Raw genomic sequence first — 9,629 nt, 5'->3', positions numbered from 1 at the left:
GGAAACACAACCACCACCATCACCACCTTTGAACAAAGATCATTAGCTCTTAGGTCTCTCATTTAGTAATATTGTTACTTAATGAAGACAAATCATTGTTAGGAAGAAAAATAAACAAGATTCTCCTACTGTCTATTGTTCACAGCTGGAACCTCTGAGTGTAGTTGTTTGGCAGATATACTTCTGAGGTATGAACTGCATTGGGGAGAAGTTAAATCAAAAGAGGAAAACCAAGTGTTGTACATAATAATCATGATTTTATTTTATTGAAAGGCTCCTTCATTTCAGTATCACTATACAGTCTGCTGTCAGCTTGAGGACTAAGGTGCACCTGACCAAAGCCATGGTATTTTCAATAACCTCATATGCATATGAAAACTGGACAGTGAATAAGGAAGATGGTAGAAAAATTGATGCTTTTGAGTTATGGTGTTGGAGGAGAATATTAAAAGTGTCATGGGCTGTCAAAAGAACCAATAGAGCCGTTTTGGAAGAAGTGCAGCCAGAGTGCTCCTTGGAGGCCAAGATAGCCAACCTTCATCTCCTATATTTCGGACGTATTGTCAGGAAGGACCAGTTGCTGGAGAAAGATTTCATGTTTGGTAAGGGGGAGGGTCAGAGAAAAGGAGGAAGGTCCCCAACGAGATGGACTGGCCAAGTGGCAGCATTGATGGACTCAAGCATGGCAACAATAGTGAGGTTGGCCCAGGATCAGGCAGTGTTTCGTTCTGCTGTGCATAAGGTCACTATGGGTCGGTACCAACTCAACGGCACCTAACAACATACAGTCTACGTTTTTATGAGCAGAAAAAAAATGCTTTTGAGTAGAATGTGGAAGAGGGAAATTAGAAACGTTTCTATATTGTGGATAAAGCAAACCCCAATTCATCAAGTTAAATTGTCATTTAAAAATCACAAGGATAGAGGTAGCTCCCCAGGCCATATGGTACCCAATCCAGTGCATACAAGTGAAGTCAAAATTGCGGACTCAAAAAATTGTGAGCATCTTTTGAGCAGCACTATAATAAACTGCCTCAAAAAACAAAACAAAACAAAACTTGCCATTGGAGTTGATTCTAACTACTAGCAGCCCCATGGGCCTCTGGTAGACATTTAAAAGTCTACCGTCCTGGCGTGGCCCTGTGGGTTAATGTACTGTACTGCAAAACCGGTTTGAACCGCAATGTGGGAGGTTCAGCTCACCAGCCTCTCCTCGGAAACCCTGTACAGAGTCGCTATGGGTCAGAACTGACTCGACAGCACTTAACAACAACCTAAATTGTTAAGTGCCGTCAAGTTGTTATGGCTGATAGTGAACCGGTATAGTGTTTGCAAGGAGCAGCTCGTGAGTTTGAATTATGGTTCGCAGTCTAGTTCTGATCCTACAGCGCCACACCAGTAGTCCTCCGAGCGAAATTATTGTTGTTAAATGCTGTTGAGTTGGTTCTGACCCATAGCGACCCTGAATAGGGTTTCCAAGGAGCAGCTGGTGAACTTGAACCGCTGACGGTGCGATTCAAACAGACTTTGCAGTCCAGTGCAGTAACCCACAGAGCCACACCAGGATCTAACCAGTACCGCCCCCACACACACACAATTTAGGCTTATTTGTTGTCATTCTTTAAAGGAGCTCCAGTAGGGATTCCGCAGGAGAAAGATGAGGCCTTCTGCTTCCGTAAAGATTTGCAGCCTCAGAAACCCTATACAGCGTCATTATGAGTCTGAACCAACTTGACCGCACATCACCACCCTTGTCAACCTTTTTAAGTCACAGAAAGTTACTTTTCCTTCATAGATCCTACAAATACATCAAAGAGGATGTTGTTATTTTCATCCCACCCACTGATCAATACCATTTCTTAGGTGATCTATAGTAAAGCATATTGGTTTAATAAGGCAGGTTCTGGATTAAGACAAACCTGAGATTTTTGCTCTATTACTTATATTACTTAGCTAAATATTATAATACTTAGCTAAATTACTCTATTACTTAGCTAAATAACCTTAAGTAAGTTAGTTACTCAATTTAGAAGTCTCCGTTTACTAAGAAAATGTAAGTAATAATAGTGCCTATTGCACTTAGTTATGAGAATTATGTAAGAAAAACAAATATGCCAAGTTTGCTTTGATTGTAATAATTATAATTTCTGTTTATTTGTAAAATATGACAGTCCTGTACACTATCTCAATGGAACAACATCAGAATATTTATACATATTGATTAATATATGTTTTCTCAAAATATATATTTATTTTTTTCTAGAAAAATATTTTTTTCTCTAAAAAGCTATATTTATTGTATATATCTCTTGTGATAATTTGAACTGGCATTTATTTCTAAATAGATTATTTTAAATTACATTCAGAACTATAATAATTCTTAACCATTTACATAATGAAATATCATTATATAAATATTTTACAGAAAAAATGGTAACAATAATAGCTAATATTTAGTAAATATATACCATATTCTTCATTGTGCTAAATGTTTTCCATTTGCAATCTTATTAAAATTACTTTATGAATTGGGTACTATTATGATGTTCATTTTACACATTAGGAAACTGATGTTCAGATTAGTTATCTTTTTCAAAGTCACGTAACCAGTAATCAGCAGATCTAGGCTTCAAAACCTAGTCTCAGAAATCCCTCTCTGTGCTGAGCACCGATCTGGTAACTGTTCTGCTAATGCCAACATGAGTGAGCAACAAGGTGCTGGGGCAATCAATGGAAAAGACAAGACATCTGGTGAAATTGATGGGCAGAAGAAAATTCAAGAAGAATTTGAGGCACAATAGTGAATAATTGCTATCAGGACTGACTGTGAGGGTTGGAAATGTAAAGGTAGACATTTTGTAGCAATAGGAGGGGAGTGATTTACTTTGCAGTCCAGGAGCAGAAGTCCCTGGGACCATCAAGGGAGAAGAGCGGAAATCAGGACCCTACCCAGAGAAGCAGTGACACCAGAGATAGAGGCAGAGACCATGACTTGGAGAGAGGGAACAGCTGGGGACTCTAGACCCAGAGAGGGAGAGGAGCTATGTGCTGATGACCAAGGGGAAGGCCTGCAATGTGTACCCTTTTGTTGGTTGATGATGCATGGAGGGGATTGTAACCATGGCAATGAAACAATGTATGATAGAATGAATATAAAGCTAATGTTCTCCCATGTAAACTATCACTTAATTCACAATAAAACATTAAAAAAAAGAAGAAGACAAATTTGACATAGGCATGGATGCGCCAGAGACAGAACATGCTATGGTGGCTATTCAATCTCAGTTCAGAAAATTCCAGAAGAAAAAGACTGTGTCCCAGTCCCAGTGGGAAAGCCCCTTCATAGTGCATCACAAAACCCTAAATGCAACTCTCATCTGTTAAGAAATGAAAATAACAACACCCTACAGAGAAATTATCACACTCAATGAATACACATACACACACAGCAAACATAAAATGCATGTACAGAAACGTATAATATGTATACCCCAGTAGGATGATGAAAAACAGTGAGATTGTGAATGGCTTCATCTCATATTGGTCTCCAGTATCCTTCCTCCTGCAACTATTTCTCCTGATGTTGTAATAAAATGGAGTTAAGAATAGTTAAAATTAAAATAAAAAACTTAGTCTCCCCAAAGTCTGTAACCTTAATAACTACACTAAGCTCTATATAATACTTCAATATATGCATATATGTCGGGGACTTGCCTCGACATAGGTGTTTGGTTCACGAGGTGGGGATATCTGGCAGCAATAGGGATAGCAAAAGAGGAGACACAAAGACGCAAAGAGATAGACAAAGAGACACCCCGAAACCAGAGTGGATGCATTACTGGCGTCCGGTAGATCAGGCGTGGTGAACATATTAGCCATGAGGGCAGTAAGATCCCGCATAGCAAACATCTTAGCTATGCGGGCAATACGTTCCCTTTGCTAGCTGGTCATCCACGCATGCCTAGTCAGCCATACAACACGCCCTCCAAGCTGTAATGCACACCTTGTTCGGCCTGCGCCTCCGTTTTATTTAGGGGAGGAGCCTTACACCAAGCTGGGAGGGATTAAGACAAGGTACAGCTAATATACAGAATTTTCCAGACATTCAGGCAACTTTACATCATAATTCGCAGGTTCGAATCCCAGGCCCACAACTTGGTTTCTCAGGCTCAATTAACATATCTATAGCACCTGAGCTCAGTTGGGGGAAGGTGAGAAGGAAGGTCAAAAGGCTTGGGAGGAGTCCCTCTGTGTTGGCTTCCTGGCCTAGGTTCCTCAGGAACCTGGCTGAATAGCCTGCACCTGGGAGAGATTTAGGGAGGGTGTCTTTTTGTCCTTAGAACAAAGAACCGGTAAGTAGCCAAACTATTTTTAGTTAATCCTAGGGAGAAAAGCTTTACCTTTGAAACCTTTTACAGTCTCAGCTTTTAGGAAAATATTACATTTATCTGTGGATATCAGGGCTTCATGTATGCAATTAATAATAAACATAACTGAATACTAAGATGAAAAACAGTTTGCTATGTCTACTAGGTGGCTAGAGTTTGTTCCTCAGAGCCTGTGGCCTATACGGTCTGCAACACATATATAAAATATTGTTTTTGTTGTTAAGTGCCATTGAGTTGTTTCCAACTCATAGAGACCCTGTATAGGATTTTTGAGGAGAGGCTGGTGAGCTTGAACCACCAACCTTGCAGTTCAAACCAACTTTGCAGTCCAGTGCATTAACCCACAGGGCCACACCAAGACTCCTGAGAGGGAGTGGTACCTAGCAAATGGCAAAGCTGATATGTACGCTTTCCAAAGCTTTTGTTAGAAGATGTCAGAAAAAGATCAAAAAAAAAAAAACTTTTCCATTTGTTAACTTTGGAACTTTCTTTTTCTTGGTTGTTTTTTTTTTTTTTTTTTTTTTTTTTTTTTTTTACAGGAAATCCTGAGATTCTATTGTTGTTGTTGTTAAGTGCTGTCAAGTCTATTCCAACCCATAGCGACCCTGAATAGGGTTTCCAAAGAGCAGCTGGTGAGTTTGAACTGCTGACCTTGAAGTTCAAACGGCTTTGCAGTCTTGTGCCTTAACCCACAGTGCCACACCAGGACTCCTGAGATTCTATGTTGTTGTTGTTGTCAGGTGCCATCGAGTTGGAACCGACTCATAGCGACCCCATGCACAGCAGAATATAACAATATCCGATCCTGGGCCAACCTCACTACCACTTCCACACTTGACACTATCATTGATGCCACCTGGCTGATCCATCTCGTTGGGGGTCTTCCTCTTTTTCTCTGACCCTCCATCTTACCCAGCATGACATCCTTCTCCAACGACTGTTCTCTTCTGACAATATGTCCAAAGTATGAGAGACGAAGCTTAGCCATCCTGGCCTCCAAGGAGCACTCTGGCTGCACTTCTTCCAAAATAGATTGATTGGTTCTTTTGGCAGTCCATGGCACTTTTAGTATTCTCCTCCAACACCACAATTCAAAGGCATCAATTCTTCTACGGTCTTCCTTATTCACTGTCCAGCTTTCACATCCATATGAGGTTATTGAAAATACCATGGCTTGGGTCAGGTGCACCTTAGTCCTTAAGCTGACATCTCTGCTCTTAAACACTTTAAAAAGTTCCTGTGCAGCAGATTTGCCCAATGCAATACGTCATCTGATCTCTTGACTGCTGCTTCCATGAGTGTTGACAGTTGATCCAAGAAGAATGAAGTCCTTGACAACTTCAATCTTTTCTCCATTGATAAGAATGTTGTTTATTGGTCCAGTGGTGAGGATTTTTGTTTTTAGCTGTGATCAAATAATATTCGTGGAAATGTAGCATGCCACATTATTTAACCTTGCATACTAACCTTTGGTTAGACTTTGCAAATTCAATCTAGTTAGTAGCCATCACCTAGTTAGTAGCCTCCAGAACCTACTGGTAATTGGCCTCTATCTTAAGTGCCTCTTAAGATAATAATAGCATAGCTAACATTTGCTCAGTACTTACTAAATGGCAGACATTGTTCTAAGTGTTTTTTTCTTCCTTCTTTGAATAGCTGGATTATATTTGAGAGGAGTAAAAGTATTAAAACTCCAGCTTTGAAAATCTGTCAAACCACTGTACAACTCAGTCTGAAATGAATGCAAAAAATTTCCTTTGACTTACTCTGATGCATAGAATTAAAGACTTCTCCATGACTAAACAGATTTATTCTTAGTTTACATTGATTCAAATATGACATTCTGTAATTGATGATCTGGCTTTTCATGATCAAGCAATTACCTACAGTAACCAAAGTACTTCTGGTTCTGAAATCATATTACTAACAGATGGCAAGGATACTAAAATGAGTTTATGCTTTGAGGAGGTCAAACAAGGTGGTGCCATCCTCCACACCATTGCTCTGGGACCTTCTGCTGCCAAAGAACTGGAGATCCTGTCAAATATGACTGGTAGATTCTTGGAATATACTATTATTTGGACTATCATTAGTATAAAAATACATTTCCAGTCTCTCTCATTTCAGAGGCTTTTTCCCTTTCAACAACAAAACTGCTCAAAAATTCCCAATTCTAAAAATCAACCTACTTTGTTCTTTCCTTGCCCTTCAAATTAATATCCCCCTTTCCATTGCTTCATATATCTAATATTGTTTTTGTTATTCATATATCTAATATTGTTATTGCTAAGTGTCATTGAGTCAGTTCCAGCTTATAGTGACCTTGTATAGGGTTTCTGAAGAGCAGCTAGTGGGTTTGAATTGCTGATCTTGTGGTTAAAATACCAATGTTGATCCTACAGCACCACACCAGGACTCCATATGCAAATATGTATATATATACATGTACTATCTTCATTTATTCCTTGACCACTTTCTGCCAATATCAATAAACTGAAATTTCTTTCCTGTTACTAATGACTTCTTGTTAGTTGACATTGAGTCAATTCCAATGCATCCAACTGCAATGTCGAATTTCTTGTTCAGCATTTGTCCTACCCAATCCCACAGTAGAGATGCACACAGAGTTCATGGATAAGAAAATAGAGGCCTAGAGAATATAAACAATTTGCCTAAGGTCACAGTGTCCTGATTAGCAATTTAGCACTCTTCTTAACACCCTAGTCTACTTCCACCTCACCAAATCTGGTTAACTCTTACTTGGAAATACTTACTATCCTACTATCACTTTCTAACCCTGTCTTTATAACCTTGACCTGGGCTAATCCAATAGCATCCCAGCTGATCTTTCTGCCATTTATTAGGTCAATAAACATGTACCGATAATTGTGTATGTGACAGGCACTTGTGTTAATTCTTCTCCCTCTACAATTCATCTAGTCTAACTCCTCATATCCCAGTAATATCACCCTTCATTAACTCCTGTATTATTTACCTTACAAACTGTCATTCTTTAATTGTCTTGGGATATCTTAGAACCAACTAGAAAGCAAGCGACGGATTCAGAAGAACTGTCATAAATTTCATTTTTATAGCATTGTTTAGTGATTAGATAAGTTTTCTTAATATAGCAGGTGTTTGTATATGATAATTGATTGATAGTATAACAATAAAACCTGGTGTGTTCGCTATAATTTAACTTCATTCTTATTTATTTTAGGTAAGGTTTTACTTACTGAAAAGCATATTTGGGATGCTAATATACTGAAAGTTTCTGAGACTGTAGTATATTAATCTTTGCAATCTTAAAGAAAAATTTAAAATAAATTTTAAAGTATGGTAATAAAAGCACAATAAAATGTGACTTTCTCAATTAAAATTAATGTTCCAAAAGTAAATCACATTCCATTTCAGGGGGATATCGTTTTTATATCAATAAAGGCACAACTGATCTTATTGATTCTTTCAGTAAAATGTCTTCTAGAAGTGGTAGCATATTTCAACAGGCTATTCAGGTCAATATTCCAGGAAAATACTTTGGTTGATAAGATTTGGAATAAATTTCTATTTTCCTAAATATTAACTCTACTTTCTCTAATATCTTATGCCTGAAAATATCTTAGGTGTATAAGAAAAACATCCATACTGAATTTGCTTTTCATGACACTCATAGCCTCTTTTTTATTTGAATTCTTAGCGTAGTGGTTACGAATCGGGCTGCGAACCACAAGGTCAGCAGTTTGAAACTACCTTCTGTTCCACAGGAGAAAGATGAGGCTTTCTGATCCCATAAAGATTTACAGCCTCGGAAACAAAGGGTCGCTATAGTAGGAACTGACTCCATGGCACATAACAACAAAAACTTTTAATACTTATTTTGGACATGTTACAAAAAGGAAAGTCCTTAGAGAAGGACAGCAAGCTTGTTAAAGCAGAAAATCAGTGAAAAAGAGGAAGATCCTTAACAAGACAGAGTGGCACAATAGCTGCAAAAATGGGCTCAAATAGAGCAATCACTGTGAGGTTGGCAAAGACCGGACTGAGTTTCATTTTGTTAAACATAGTCATTATGATTCAAAGCCTACTCTATAACACCTAATAAAAACTCTTTTCAATTGTATACATGAGTTGTTGGTTTTTTTCAAAATAATTCTTAGTCAAAATAACTGAAATCTTAAAGATAAATTTAAAATTGTTCTGAACTGATTAATTATTGGAATTTTGTTAACTATGGTAATAAATGGGCTTCGTTTATATTCTTTTTACTTACATAATAGCTGGAGAGTAAAGCCTTAAATATTTCAGGAAGGAAATGGATAAATGGCACACAGTACCTGTGGATAGCACAGTTGGAAATGATACATTTTTTTGTAGTCACATGGGCAACACAAAAACCAGATCTTTTTCTTCAAGATCCAAAGGGAAAGGAGTATAAAACCTCAGATTTCAAAGAAGATAAATTCAATATTCGATCCACCTGTCTTCAGGTACCAGACATTGCCAAGGTACATTTGTTTTTTTTTTCCCATGTATTATCAATCTCAAAAAGAAAATAAGAAGATAACATTTTATTATCTTGTCAATATTAAACAATAAAAAGTTATCTGTCATAAAAATGAAGCTAACTAAAATAACTAAGGTATCATACTATACTTTCTACTGTTTTTAAAGTTGGATATTAAAAATCATTAATGTGTGCAGGGGAAGGTAGAATCCCCACTGAGTAGTTTTCATCTTGTCTAGACTAGTCTGGTGAAAGGAGATGGGGATAAGATTCTTATGATTCAATAGTGAGTAACCGTTATCATGATGAATTGCAACTATCACAACTGTAAAGGTAGAAGTTTTGTAACATAAAGGGGGGTAGTTAATCTAACATTCCAGGAACAGCAGACCCTAGGACCATCAAGGAAGAAGAGCACAAGTGGAATGTGGGACCCTATCCAGAGAAGCAGTGACACCACAGATGGAGGCAGAGATGAGGACCTGGAGAGATAAAGCAGCCAAGGACTCTAGACTCATGGAAAGAGAAAGGCTGTGTGCTGGCAGCCAAGAGGCAGGCTTTCAGCATGTGGCCTTTAGCTGTTTAAATGATTATATATTCCTGAGTGGTGTTTTTGAGTACATATTTTTTAAAAAATAGAGAGAATAGAAGCAAAATACCCAATTTTTAATATTGTTGAATGATGATGCATGGAGGGGATGGTAATCATTTCAATGAAATGAAATACAATAGGATGA

At 37.9% G+C, this 9,629-nt stretch overlaps 1 pseudogene; it reads left to right on the top strand.

Annotated features, from left to right (window-relative positions):
* LOC102828835 overlaps positions 1–9,629 on the top strand; it is a 25,799-nt pseudogene that overhangs the window by 6,799 nt on the left and 9,371 nt on the right.

Source organism: Chrysochloris asiatica, unplaced genomic scaffold (assembly GCF_000296735.1).
Source record: "Chrysochloris asiatica unplaced genomic scaffold, ChrAsi1.0 scaffold00002, whole genome shotgun sequence".
NCBI classification, from domain to species: domain Eukaryota; kingdom Metazoa; phylum Chordata; class Mammalia; order Afrosoricida; family Chrysochloridae; genus Chrysochloris; species Chrysochloris asiatica.
This window is presented reverse-complemented; position numbering and strand designations above follow the sequence as displayed.